The 15,175-nt window shown below is 38.2% G+C and overlaps 1 protein-coding gene across 8 annotated transcripts in view; it reads right to left on the bottom strand.

The window, feature by feature from the left end:
* CTNNA2 (catenin alpha 2) overlaps window positions 1-14,407 on the bottom strand; it is a 1,048,744-nt gene extending 1,034,337 nt beyond the window's left edge. For 2 of the 8 annotated variants that reach the window (XM_074332253.1, XM_019750019.2), the window contains exon 1: window positions 14,039-14,391. The gene's annotated coding sequence lies outside the window, so the exon portion shown is untranslated. Of the gene's footprint in view, window positions 1-10,706; window positions 10,782-14,038 lie in introns of those variants that run through there. The other 6 variants (XM_074332251.1, XM_074332250.1, XM_019750020.2 and 3 more) reach the window with 5 other exon arrangements.
* Window positions 14,408-15,175: the final 768 nt, after the last annotated feature.

The raw sequence follows: 15,175 nt of genomic DNA, 5'->3' as shown, positions 1-15,175 counted from the left end.
GAAGAGGTACCTCATGGTGGTTTAGAACTGCATTTACCTAATGATTAATGATGCAGAACATCTTTTCATATGCTTCTTTGTTATGTGTATATATTCTTAAGAGAAATATGTATTCAAGTCCTGTGCACATTTTTTATTTAAATATTTGTCTTTTTATTAAGTTATAATAGTTCTTTATATATTCTGGATACTAGAGTCTTATCAGATATATGATTGTAAATATTTTCTTCCATTCTGTGGGCTATCTTTTCACTTTCTTGATGGTGTCCTATGATACACAAAACTTTCTCATTTTGATGGAGTCTAATTTATCTTTCTTTTTTTTTTCTTTTGTTGTTTTTGTTTTTGGTGTCACAACTAAGAAACCATTGGCTTGATCCAAAATCATGAGTTACACCAATTTTCCTTCTAAGGTGCTTATAGTCAGATCTACATTTAGCTCTATAGTGCATTTTCAGTTTCTTTTTTTGTTTTTATGGGGTCGGGGTAGGGGATCCAAATTCATTCTTTTGCATGTAAACATTCAGTTGTCACAGCACCATTTGTTGAAAAAACTATTTTTTCCCCAGGTAAATTTTGGAATTGCCCCAACAACATTTTGGAATTTACAGTATAGAAGTTTTCAGTAATTTTATATTACTAAATATCTGCACTTTTGAATGAAGGACAAAAAAGTAACAGTATGGGTTGTTTTACAATCATAATATGGATAGAAATAAAATCTGTTCAAAGTTAGCATTCTACCTGAGAAAAGTTTTTATAATGTCACATATTTACAATTTTATATGAAATAATTTAAATAAATACTCAAAGAGGAATATTTATTTTTCAGACGTTAACTTGTTTTAGTTAAGAACAATTTTGCAACTGCAAGTCAAGATGAGCAACCACAAATTGTAATTCCACACTTGGATATAAGAGGTCAGCAACTCATAACAGCGACAGCACGCAAAATTCTTCTCAAAGGCATCCATGCATCAAGAAAATTTCATCAGATAAATAGATCTATCACAAATTATTCAAGAAAGCTACAACAGAAAACAGTTATGTGCTGCTCACTGATACATTTATTTAAACTTATGATAGTATTATTGTAACTCATACTTATTTGTGTAATTTTTTTGGGAAAGATAGAACTAATATAAAGTTAACAATATTTTTTAAAACTACATTTAGTGATTCAGCATTAATAAAAATATTTTTCAATTCTGTGAAACATGTCTTGCCATTTACTACTAATTTCACATCCATACTCAATTAATATTCTACAGAGAAAATTCCTGTTTTCAATAGTAAATTTATATCATCTATAATATCTTATTGCAGATCACAGGATTTTGAGTTGATGGGTTCATTAATGACAGATCAATACTGATATGTATGTGTAAAGTCTAGACTAGATGAATAATTAGAGTTCAAGGCGATTTGCTTATTTTCTCAATTTGCAAAATCAGTGAAAGGTTTCCATTCAAAGCAACCGTTTTTCATGATAAGCGATCATGAAAATAATACCAAAGTTAACCTTTGAAAAAGCTGTATTGCCAAAAAATTAAATTCTGGGCAAGAACAGGATACTTCAAGTTTCGTAGTGGTGCTGTATTAGCACTTATACATTCCTAAAAAGCAACACTGAATGTAGGATGAAGATGGTACGGAGCGTAACAGCTTCAATATGAAAATGATGACAAAATACCATTTCAAGTATCATTTAGATAAACTTCAAATAGTTTAATATCCCGAGCATTATCATAAGCATGTTATCACCATCATCAGAACACTGTTCACTCAATTCCAAGATCTAGAGAAAACATAGGCCATGCCTTTGAAGAGTCACATACAAAAAATAAAAAAAATAAAAATAAATAACTGTGAAATATTCACAGAGGCCTACAAAAGTACTGAATGAATTATATGAAATCCAGGTATACACTGTGATTATTCCAAAGAGAAAGGATCACAAATATACTGATATCGGTATAAATGTAATAATGCATTTAGATTACTTAAGGAAGAGACAAATATTAAGAATAATACAGAGGGTGCCAAAAAATGTATACACATTTTAAGAAAGGAAAACGGTATTAAAATTGTGATACTCAATATACACCAATAACAAAAGATGAATACAGGTCACATTTGACTTCTGCAATTACATCAGGTGCTTAAAGTGGTTACCATCAGCGTCCAGACATTTCTGATTACAGTGAACTACTGCTTGAGCAACACTGACCAGTGTCCAGTTGTATACATTGTTTTGGCATCTCCAAAACTAAAAGAAAAATATGAGTGTTACATTTTATCATTTTCTCTCACACACACACACACACACACACACACACACAACACACGCGCATGAACTTGTTGCAACAATGTTGCTAACCTTTTTTAATATCAGAGGGATTATTCATTATGAATTTGTACCAACTGGACAAACTGCTAACCAAATTTACTATTTGGAAGTGCTGAAAAGGCTGCGTGAAAAAGTTAGATGACCTGAACTTTTCACCAACAATTCATGGCTCTTGCACCATGACAATGCACCAGCTCACACGGCATTGTCTGTGAGGGAGTTTTTAGCCACTAAACAAATAACTGTGTTGGAACACACTCCCTACTCACCTTATCTGGCCCACAATGACTTCTTTCTGTAGCCAAAGATAATGCAAATATTGAAAGGAAGACAGTTTGATGACATTCAGGTCATCAAGAGTAATACAACTACAGCTCTGATAGCCATTCCAGAAAGAATTCCAAAACTCCTTTCAAGGGTGGACTAGGCGCTGGCATCGGTGCATAGCTTCCCAAGGGTAGTACTTAGAAGGTGACTGTAGTGATATTCAGCAATGAGGTATATGTAACACATTTTCTAGGGTGAATTCGTGAATTTAATTGTCCTATCTCATCTGTATGTATGTGTGTGTTTGTGTGTGTGTGTGTGTGTGTGTGTGTGTATACACTCTCACACATACATTTGCACCATGAACTGTCTCTTCTTAATAAATGTCTCTTCATTTATTAAGGGCTTTTTTTCCATGTCCTTCAGTATCATTAATTTTTTTTCTTCATAGAAGAAACATGCTAATGGAATAACTATGAATTAGAAAGTAGTTTCTTCTCCCTCAAATTATCTTTAATTAAATACATTAGTTAAAATACCAAGGGTGTTATTTACAAAATTTGATAACATAGTTATCATATCCTTCTGAAGAAAAGGTACAAAAATAGACAAGAAACCGGAAAAAGGAAAACCATCACTTACTGGATATCACAATATACTGTAAGCTACAGTATTTATGATAGTACATCATTAGTTCAGGAAGAACAACAAAAATCTTTATACCCAGAGACTCTATAAATAAGTCTTATAAATTAAGATAAATAATCTACTGGAAAAACCTAGGTAAAGATATGAACACACTCAGTACAGCAGAAGCAAAACATTAGGCCATTAGGCAAAAAAAGAAAAGAAAAAAAATTCAACCTCTAGAAATCAGAGCATCAAATTCACATAACACAGAGATACCATTCTTTTCTATTCATTGGTAAATTTTTCCAAGTTTCAAATTTTCATGTATTGGTAAAAGGGGAGGGAAATACGAACTTTCCTATCTGCTGGTGGAATGTAAGTTAGTACTAGTACTGAAGAGCAATTAGGCATCAACTATAAATATCTAAAATGCATATACCTTATGAATCCAAAATTACAATGATCAATACACCTTTTAAAAAAACACAGTAGTACATGTGGACAAGACATCCATACAAAGATGTTCACCACAGCATTGCTTGAAATAGCAAAATAGCAGGAACAAACTAAATGTTTATGAAAACATAAGGATTAAAAAATTATGGTGTGACCATACTATAAAAGAATAGGCAGCAGTTAAAAAATAATGGCATATATATTCATGTTACCAGCAAAGCTACGTGGGAAGTGAAAATGAGGTACGGAACACCATGTTACCATTTAAGTAAATACAAAAAAATATATACCTTCCTCCATAGACACTGACGACCTATGTTTTGGAGGCACTCTTCTGGGACCCCAAAGTTAATCTTCTGACCAAAACACAGCCCATATCAGAAGGCATATAGCGCAAACGTTTTATCCCTGTGGGTAGCCCAAAACTGGAAACTTAAAATTCCAATCAATGTAATGTTACAGAGAAATTAATACGGAGCCTTTTTCTATCCTAGGACATGCTCAGATACGTTTAGTTTAAAAAAATAGAACACAAAATTATATGTGTGTGTGTGTGTGTGCATGCATGCACTCACACACACATACGATCTCAGTTTTGCTTTAAAAGGATTTATACATAATAAACTCTGATATACTTATGGGGGGAAACAACACAAAACTAGAAATTCACCAAAGTCACTGGAGAGTTGAACTGCAGTAATTTTTGTTTTCAAGTTAATTTGTCTTGCTACTTTCTAGATGTTCTACAATGGGCCTGTATTGACTCGAGTGTGAAGGACAAAACATGCTTATTGAAACATTGTATCTTCTGTTATTGCATTATTGAGATACCTCTATACAAATAATATCAAACTATTTCCTGAATCCCAACCTCATCCCTTGATTCCAGTCCCACTTTTCAGCTGCCAACTGAGCAGTTACCAGAGTCCCAGCTTCAGTTCTCCTGGATATGACTTTTCCTCTCCCACAGCTGTGCTCATTAATCCCATCGTCCTGCTGGCTCTGCTCTGTCCCAGTTCCCAGACCAAGGCAAAGCTGAATTAAAAAGTACTAATGCAAAGTTATCCCCTCCTCCCTCTCTCTCCCATCCATTATTAGAGCAATGTTTCTGGTTCTGCATCCACATGGACCTTTGAGACTTGCGACTGTGGAGTCAGTACCACTCTGTACTATACACTCTGTCATGTTCTTTCTGGTGTTTCACTGTTCAGGTACTTTTCACTCCTAGATTGTCAGCTCATGAGATCAAATACTGCATCTTACTCATATATAGATCTAGGGATGTGTCCCCCAACAGGATGGCTTTAATAACTTGTAAGCAAGTTTTGATTAATGACTGCTACATTTGTTTAACCAGAAATTTGTAGGATGTTTTCAAAGAGAATGAGTTCAGAGACTTAATTCAATCAGCTAGAATTTATTACGGAACTAACGTAGGCTCAGGATTGCAACGGGGGAAAGTTAGAAAAAACAAAGGTATGGCTTCTATGCTGGACACAGTTAGAATCTAAAGAGGTTGAAAATACCTTTGAGAGAGAGAGAGAGAGAGAGAGAGAGAGAGAGAGAGAGAGAGAGAGAGAGAGAGAGAATAATTACTGTTTTAGCTTCTGCCTTAACCAGCAAAACATGAAAATCTTCTTGCCTGAGGTCCTGATTTCACAGATGGGGAACCTGCAATCCATTCTGCCAGCTCGGACTTTTGCCTCCTGTCCCAACTCCATGGGTCCCCATGTGCTTGGCTCTGCTTGTCATGATTTGTATGCTTGCCCACTTTGAATTATTCCCTTGGATTTAGACTCCCTCCTCTTCCAGTCCATGCTTTGGGCTAGGATCTAAATGTCTTCCTAGGATACCCTCTGTCGCCCGTTTTTATACACTTTCCCGCAAACCAGCTGTGACTACAATCCTAGCTTTCTGCTTCAACCTTCTTCCCACAAGACTGAGAACATCATGGCAGGCCTCTAAATCAAGCTGTAACAAACACTGCTGTTTGCTTGCCCAACGTACCTTTCCCCTTTCCTTTTTCTTAACAGAACTGCCACTCAGCTCATCCTTCCTCTTCACTTCCTCCATACAGCCATGGACTTCAGGGAAAGCAGACCCCAACCCCGACCTCAGCTCCAGCCCCAGCCCCAGGGCCAGCCGCAGCTCCTGCCGGTGGATCCTGATTGGTCAAAGCCTATCTATCATGCACGGTATTTCTTTCCTCACGCTGCTGAGTAGATTGGGGATGGCCATGTGAGCCTGTGCTGGCCAGTGAGATTAGGGAAGACTTCTGGCAAAAGTTTCCTCACTTTTCTGGAAGAGACACTACTGCTGCATGATGCTGTGCTTAGAACTCCAGCAGCCATCACACCAGTATGGCTGGTGTGATGAGGATGAGGGCTTGACAAAGAGGGGACAGAGCTGAAAGAAGGGCAGAGAGGGGAAGCTAAACTGAGGTCTGACACCTGGAGCCACCTAGCCTCTGATTTCTTACCTTCACCAATCTTTTTTAATGTTTTCCCTTTCCTCTGTTGCCAGGTTATCCATAGTAAATAGTACATCACTAAAAAAAAAAAAAACATTGGCAGCTTTGGTTTCTATTTCAAAAGAATAACTTTAAAATGGGAATTTGATGGATAGTTGGATTGCTTTTAGTTTGACGCTATTATGAATACAGCTATTAATTTTCATGTAAAAGTATTTGTGCATATGTTTTAATTTCACCTGGGAAGTGGAATTTTGGGATTGTATGGTAAGAGTATTTTTAGCATTAAGAGAAACTGCCAAACTGTTTCCTAAAGTGTTACATTCCCATCAGCAAAGTATGATTGCTTCGGTTGCTTCACATCCTGTCCAAAACTTGATATTGTAGGTCTTAAACTTACCCATTCTAGTATTTGTACAGTGGTATCATACTGTGGTTTTTAAATTTCATTACTTGGGTGAATAATGGAGTTAAATGCCTTTTCATGTGCTCATTGGTCATTTGCATATCTTCTTTTGTGAAATATCTCTTCATATATTTACTCCATTTTTAGTTGGATTGTGTTCTTATTGAGATACAAGAGTTCCATATACAATTAGGATAACTAGTCCTTTGTCAGATATATGGAGATAGAAATAAAGATATACAGATCTAGCAAATCACATGCCTTATGAAGAGAAAATTTTTTTTTCAATTTTTGATAAAGTTTAGTTTATCTTTTTTCCTTTAATTTTATGATTAGTGCTTTTGAGTCCTATCTAAGACATTTTTGCCTAATCACAAATCACAAAGATTTTGCTCCTGTGTTTTCTTCTAAAAGTGTATATACTCAAAATCACAGACAGTTCTCAAAAACATGCTAAATGAAAGGAGACAAAAATGAATGCACAGCCTATGATTCAATCTATATCCATTTCTAGAACAAAACAGCACTAGTATATAAAGACAGAAGGTACTTCAAACAAAAGGGAAGATTTTAGGGCAATGGAAATATCCCCTATCTGGATTGTAGTGGTGGTTACACATGTAAATTTGTCAACACACAAACTTAAAATGGATGTACTTTCTTATATACAAAACACACCTCAACAAATTTGAGTATAAAAAAATGTAATCGGAATTTGGAGCGCGACTGGTAGTCACACAGCCCTAGGGTATAGAATTTAGGGGGTAAGCAAGACTTGGCTGTGCCTCCAGCAACAACATTCACCTTAGCGTATAAGTAACTTCTTAAAAAAATGTCATATGATTCTAAATGCATAAATGCCACACAGTCTTTCAAAGACAGTGGTATTACTCAAACAAGCACACTGTACATTGGGCAAGTCTCTAAAGCAAGGTGGCAGTTGACTTGTACCTCCAGTCCAGGAAGGACTCTAAAAAGGAGAGAGAGGGAAGGATGCAGCGGTAAGAAAAAGAAATGTTCCTTGGCCCAGAGGCTCTGTGAAGCTAAATTTGCAATTTTCTTGGAAAAGGGAAATCATATGGCACTAAAGATGAAGGTTTTTTTTATGTAGCAAGCAGTGTACGTTTCAAAAGAAACAACAAATAGGACACAGTGAGAAATAAATCATCATGCCTTCAAATTTGTAAGGACAATCACATATGGAATTACAGAGTTTTACAGCTAGAAAACACTATATATATGTCATCTAGTCCTAGTCACTTAAAATAAATATTTAATAAATAAGCTTCAGAGAGTTTGAAGCTTGTCTAGTCATATAACTAATTAGTTCTTAAAAACCTGGAGAAAGAACCCAGGTGTCCTTATTCCTGATTCACTGCTTTTGTAAAATTACAATCTCTAGCCCAATGCTCTACACAGAGCAGGTATTTAAAAAATACCCATTGAATGAATTCATGCTAGGTAATGTGATAAAAAATACATAGAATGCATAATTGAATAGAGGGATAAATTTAAATGCAGATTTTTTTTTTCCTCAGTGAGTTTTGTATATACTTCTTTATGCCATTTCTGCAAATTTGGGAGGGGGAAAAAAAGCAAATTTTGTTCAATAACTCTGGCAGGTATCAATGCCTGAAGAAAAAATGAAGTGGTAAACTCAAAAATTGTGGGATGCCCTTTCCTAGAACTAGTTGAGGACAATTAGTTCATTCTGAGATAGTTAAGTGACAATTCTACCTCTTTGCTGAAACATGGAGTGATAATATTTAACAACTGCTTCAGGCCCTATGAATTTAAGATACACTCGGAAGACTAGATCTTCACCAAACCCTTGTCTAATTAAAATCAGACGGGAACATCAGATCCTTCGGTCATTTATGGAGTCATTGTTACTTTTGGGTTGGTTATAGAAGAATTGACATGTCTCCATCAAGTGTTCATGGCTTTAGTTGTGAAATATCAAGGTGTCATAAAAAAAAAGATTTTGAATTTACTGCATATATACAATGAACATAAGCCCAATTTACACAACATGAACATATCAAAAGTGTCCTATTAATTTTCTATTATTATTCTATAGCCCTTGGGATCTTAATAAATAAATTAATTAAATGATTTATTTTACTCCAACTCTGATGGCACATCCATTCATTTAATGTAGGAAAGTTGGAGCAAGTTAGGATATTAGCTGACTTGGAGTTCTATCCCAAACAGAGCACTCCCACAGGTATTGTATTACTTGGCTCTTCCCAAAAAGCCAAGCACACAAAATAGCAAGATACTGAAAAGTAGCAAGGCACTGAGAAACAAACATCTGATTTCACGTATGTTTTTTTATCAATGAGCTAGTTTTAAAGACTGAAAAAATTTGTTACCTGCAGGTAAAATCGGATGTGTCTGGACGCTGATGGTAACCACCTGAGCACCTCTTGTCATTGCCGAGGTCAAATGTGACTTGTATTCATCTTTTGTTATTGGTATATATTGAGTATTATAATTTTAATAGTTTTTTTTTCCTTTATTTAAATGTGTATACATTTTTTTGGCACCCTCTGAATATGCCTATGTACGGATGCTTTAAAACAACTACAACATGGATTATACCAGCAAGACAGAAACAATACAGAAAACCACTAATTAAAACGGGAGTTATAAATGTTCAGCTCAATATATGTAACAAAATTAATTTGTTTTATCTCCTGCTTACTCCATCTCTCTAGTCACCACCTTAACTTGAATATCCAAGGGCTTATTTCACTCTTGTTACTGCACATTGTCTTCACATCTGAAAAATAATAATCTAAGAGTTGTATATATGGATACAGCCTCTAAACGAAAAAGAATAAAAGTCCTATAAAATTAAGCTTTATAAAGTCAGACTATCACTTTGTGCTTTCCATAATGTGTTACAAGTAAGAATTTCAAAGACTTATACAATGCATATTTGTGGTTGAGTTAGAAGTCATTTCCAAGGTAAAAATTCACTTACAAGGAAAATAAAAATGTCTAAGAGTAAAGTTTGTCAAAAATCACTGGTGCTTTAATATGGAACTGATGAGAAGTAACACATTTGAAAATGTTTTATTTAGACCTGCTGAATCTTTAAAACATCTGACTATTGAGAAAAATCTCAAAATAGAAAATAAAAATGCTACAGTGTATGGTCTGTTAAACTGCTAGCTTTTGGATACATATTCATGTTATGACTATATATCTTAAGACAATATTCATGAAACCAATTTTGTATATTATTAGAACTACAAAAATCATATAAGGAAAGCATTTTACCATTTTGGAGAAAACAATGAAATTGCGTCTATTTAAAAATGGATTAAACATGAGCACTATAAACACTGACATTTGTTACCTGCAGGTAAAATATTCTGGAAATTTTTTATCAAATAACTCAATTACGTGACTTATGCTGTTGGATAAATATTTCATGGATATATATTTGAAAATAGCTAATGAACTCCAAAAATAAAGGTGTACCAACAGATGTAGCCAGTGGGCAATCACCACCCCACACTGAGAAGATATTTAACTTGCTCACTGCACTTCCCCAGACAGATCCTCTGTCATCATCACACCTTAGTCTCCCAGTAAAACACTTGAAAGAGCACAATCCATTTGTAATCATTAATAATCTTGAATACCCCCAAAAAGGGGCCTGCCGTATTAGGAAACATCAACAACAAAGTAAAAATAAAGTTACTGAAAATACAAGTACCCTATCAATTACTGGCTTCGTATATGTCAAAATAAAATTATCCTGGTTATTATTCTCCAAGATACAGTCCTGAAATAGTCATGGGTTAAGGCAAAATAAGAGAGAGTTATGATAACCATTTTATCATAACATTAAATCTTTGTTGTTTAGAAAGGTAAAGTCTTCATTATGCCTTTAAGTTTAAAGAAAAGGATAAAAACAATACTGGGGTCCTCCCTGTGACACAGACCTTGGATTCTGTGTCTTGGGATGGGGCTTTGGGAAAGACAAAGAGCTAAGAGAAGCTCTCCTGGGTAGCTGAACATTTTACGATAAAATGGATCCCACACAAGTCTTATCCCAAGTGGTAGTATAATCACTCTGACTGTACATAGTTAATACCTCTTAGTACACTCACCAGTATGCCAAATATTCCAGGAAATAGTCTTCCCAAACACATCGGGCTTCTTCCCTCTCTGCCTTTCCAGCTGTGTGTCTCTAGCCTGCATGAAATCCTTCCCAGGAGTCTCTGTGCAAGGTCCAGTGCTACACCTGAGTATAATCTTTCCCAGGCTACAGAAACATCTGTCCTTTTTGCAATTCCTCTCACACTGACTTGCTCTTCATTTATTTCCTGTACATAATCATATATTGTCTTAGATTGTTTTTAAACGGTGTCTCCTAATTATAATTACACTTACTTAATACATGCTTTGTTTGTACCAAGTACTGTGCTTAACACATTTAACCCTTAAAGTAAGCCCATGAATCAGACTGTATCATAGTTTCTATTTTGTACATGAGGAAAAAGACTTACGTAGTATGCAAGGGCACAACACTCTACTCAGGTACAACATGCACTCACATCTTAAAGCTCTCTCCAAAGATCTCCTTCTTTGCCACTGTGAAATATGACCTCATGTAAATGCTTGTTCTCAGTTAGACTGTAAGCTAAGGTCAAAGAAAGTGTCTTTTACTTCTTTCCAGTACCTCATAACACTTAGCATAGGGTTAGGCAGGTTTTAAGAGCTCTCAGGGAGGGAAGGACAGAGAACATTCCAGAATATTTCCTACAGGGTATATAAAATGTTCCGTTGGGGCTTTATCTGTACCATATATTCTTAAAGGTCCAGTCAACTACCGTCAGAAATGAAATTCTTCAGAAGTTGGTCTTTATCTGTAAACAGGATTACAGTCAAAGAGGCAGGCTTCTTTCATGAGACATTAGCTCCTCTTTTATTTCATATTTTATTAATTTTACTCAAGTCTCTCAAAACCCTGCAGTAAACAAGTGTTATTTTATTTTCTATTCTTTAATAACCTTGTATATTTTGTTTTCACTAAGTGGACGAATGTTTACAAAGGAAACAAATAAAAGGTACCTCCCTCTCCCTAGCAAGCACAGTATTAAAAATCCAGGCATACACCCAAATCATTCTGTGTAGCAAAACTTACACTAAAGAAAGAGCCGGGCTGAGGGGCTGCCTCTGCCCCACACTCACATCTCTGAAGCCCCACAAAGAGAGAGCAGTAGAGACGTAGGAAGGGAAAAGCCATCTGAAAGTAAATTACACTAGAACCAACTGATCATATTCATATATAATTACCAGCAAAGTTTTTACTAGCTTTATGGCATTCCAGATAAAGGAACACCAACAACACATACCCCTTTCTACACCTGTGTTCATTAGTAAGTAATGTAACCATTCAAATACAGCAGGACTGACTGCAATTCTGCATCAGGACGTTGGTAACACTCATAATTCAACTCAACTTCTCCCACATGGCTTAAGAGTCAGCCAACCCATTAAAGGAATTGCATTACTACCAAGGGGAGTTAGGGAAGGGGGTGGGTCAATCATTCCTAATACTATACACTTCCCAAAAACTGATTCAGATGATTAACTGTATCAGCTCTTCATCAAATCAGCACTCAATCACTTTGAAAGGTAATTCTCTTCATCTCAACTCCTACTTCACATTCTCATAAAATGCAAAAGTGCATATTGCACTACTGGCATATAATAATTTAAATGAAAAGAAATCAATAATTTGCTCCATAGCATAGTTTCTTACTGGCAGCCTCACTGATTCCACCATTAATTTCAGTCCCTCCCCCACACACTCATTAAACATAAAACACAGCTATTATACAGATATTAAGATTTTGAGGTTGTTGTTTCTTTTGGGTTTTTTGTTTGCTTTTTGGTTTTTTGCTTTTTATGTTTGTTTGTTTGTTTGTTTGTTTGTTTTTTAAAGGAAACTATAGACAGGGCAAAATATAGGCTTGTAAAGACTCCATTTCAGGTTTATACTATTTGTTGGACCTTGCTGAGGCATAGCTATCCCGCCATATATAAACTTTTTAGTAGCAATGCTTGCAAAAAGAAAAGCTGCCAAATTATTATTAATATAGATAATAGAAGGGGTTAGAGTGTAAACTACAGAAGGCAAAGTGAAATACATCATTTGGTGAAAATAAGTGATGCAAAAGTAACTGAAATTTTAAATTGTTAATAATGGTCCCAAAGCTAATAATTCAACTTTTCCAGTGGTATAAACCACAAAGAGAATCACACAGTGTATTTCTCTTCAAACATCTCACAATGCCTGTAAGGTAGATGATAGGGGGTAAGGGTATCTGCTAAAGGTTATAATGCAGCTAATGCTATCAAAATGGTATATGTATAAGCCTGTGGAGTATAACCTCGTTACTCCAAAAACTGTGTCTCCATTGTCCTCCTTTAGAAGTTAAGCCATAATGAACAAAAGTGCATCTCTTCCACACTTCTGCTCCCTATTTTCCTAAATCAATCTACCTTAATGTTTTGTATTCTGATGAAAACAGTCCATAAATAACACTGTGGTGCACACACATTCAAGTTTAGTGAGTTCCTGCCTTTGAAGTAGATAGTGACAGGACTAAGGACACAAGGGTGCAACTCCAAGCCAAATATTAGGCGGGTGGTTTGAAAATATCAATCCGGAGAGGCCTAGAGGAAAGGACAGGAGTCCACTGCCACCACCCTTCTCCTCCCCTCCCCTCTTCCTCTCTCTCTTCTTTCCTGGTGGCTTCTCACAGAGACAATCAAAGCAAGGAAAGCTGGATTTTAAATTAGTGAGACACACACTGGGAATATGCAAGTCCAAGGAGAATAAAAGAAACTGCTAAAAAGGGGTGTGGGGGGGTTGTTGGTAACACGTCTAAGTGACAATCCTCCCCACCCCCACCCGAATACAACACAAATCCATAGATTCTTCCTCGACCCTCTTCTTTCAGTTCCCAGTACTCTATCCAACTTGACCCTTAATCCAAATAATTTAAGGACCTGCAGGGTATCCGCTGTGCAAGAGTGTGTCTCAGTATATGTGCCCAATTTTCTGGAAGCCCCTGAATCCGGACAGTTTAGCAGGCAAGGGATCTCCCACCGGGGAAGAGGTGAAGAAAGGGGGCAAAAAAAGAGGTGGAGACCAGAGGAAAGGGATGCAGAACTGCGCTCTTGGACGAGTGGCTGAAAGGAAGACAGGGAAGAAAGAAAGGGTGGGAAGGAAGTGGGGCTAGGAAAGAGGAAGAAAGGGATGAAAGAAAGGCTAGAAAGGAGAAAGGAGGGGAGAGGAGAGAGGGATGTTGGGAAGGATCAGGGCGGGAGGGTTGATGAGCGGGGAGGGAGGGGAGGATGGAGAGGATGGGAGGGAGGGAGCGAAGGAGGGAGGCAGGCAAGGATGGAGGATGCTCTGCCCGGGACTCACCTCAGTGGGTCGGTGGGAGTTTCTCGCCTCCTCCTCTTTCTTCCTTGCCGGTTCCTAGCAGCTGGAGGGGTAATTGCAGAAGGGCTGGAGAGGTGGCGGCGGGGACGAGGGCAGCGGCTGCTGCAGCCGCCTCTGGCCGAGGTGCGGTGCCTCCTGCTCCGCCCGCCAGCCCGGGTCTCCGCCTCACTCGGGGCTGGAAGCGAAGCCGCTCCCCCCCTCCCCCCGCCCGCTCCGCGTCCAGCCCAAGCGCGAGCGGCAGCAGCTCGGATCGCCGCTAGGGGAAGCAGTATGTGCGCAGGCGCGGCCGCTCGCTCACTCGCGCGCCTCCGCGGCCCCCGCAGCTCCGTGGGACTGAGGGAGGCACCGGGTGGGATGGCGCGGGCGCGCACGGCCTGGGGAGCGCCGAGCGGGCGGGGCGGGGGCGGAGCTGGGGAGGCGAGGCCGGCTCCGCGCCGCAGGTGGGGGGAGGGGACGGTGGAGAAGGGGCACCGCCGAAGGGCGCAGGTGCCGTGTCCATGACAACCGCGTTACTCTGCGGGCAGAGATTCGGAGCTGAATCTCCCCGATCCTAGAGGACCGGGACAGAAGAGACCCGGTGCGGGAGAGGTCCTGGCGGGGAGAAAGGGACCGCGGTTGCAGAGTAGGAAGAAAGGGTGAGCCGGAGAGGGCATGGACACGTGGCAGGAGGAGGGCAGGGCCCCAGTGCAGCGAAGGTAGTGACTGACTCGAGAGGGAGGTTTGTTGAAAATCCCAAAGGGAATAGGATTGGACTTTTAAAGGACCTAGACGAGGATGGAAGTGTTCAAAGCAAACGGAGCATTTGCTCATTTAACAAGCCTTTGTTTAAGCACTGTCTCTGTGCAAGGCGTTGTGATTCACTAATTCCAAGAATATTACTGAGCCCCTAATTTGTACCAAGCACTACTGAGGCATTTTGAGATATCAAAAAAATGTTTAATATCCAAATGTTTCACTGTCCTCGAGGAGGTTACACTTCAGTTGGGGGAACTTACATTAAGATTGCAGAGAGTATATGGTCTGCCCACTACCATCAATTGGGGCTTGATGGGGATGCAATGTAATTGTTACGGAAGCGCTAGAACAGAAGAGGTGCACAGCTGCATCCAATGTGAAACT

Source organism: Rhinolophus sinicus, linkage group LG05, assembly GCF_036562045.2.
Source record: "Rhinolophus sinicus isolate RSC01 linkage group LG05, ASM3656204v1, whole genome shotgun sequence".
Classification (NCBI taxonomy): Eukaryota; Metazoa; Chordata; class Mammalia; order Chiroptera; family Rhinolophidae; genus Rhinolophus; species Rhinolophus sinicus.
Note: the sequence above shows the minus strand (reverse complement) of the source record. Positions and strands in the feature narration are given on the sequence as shown.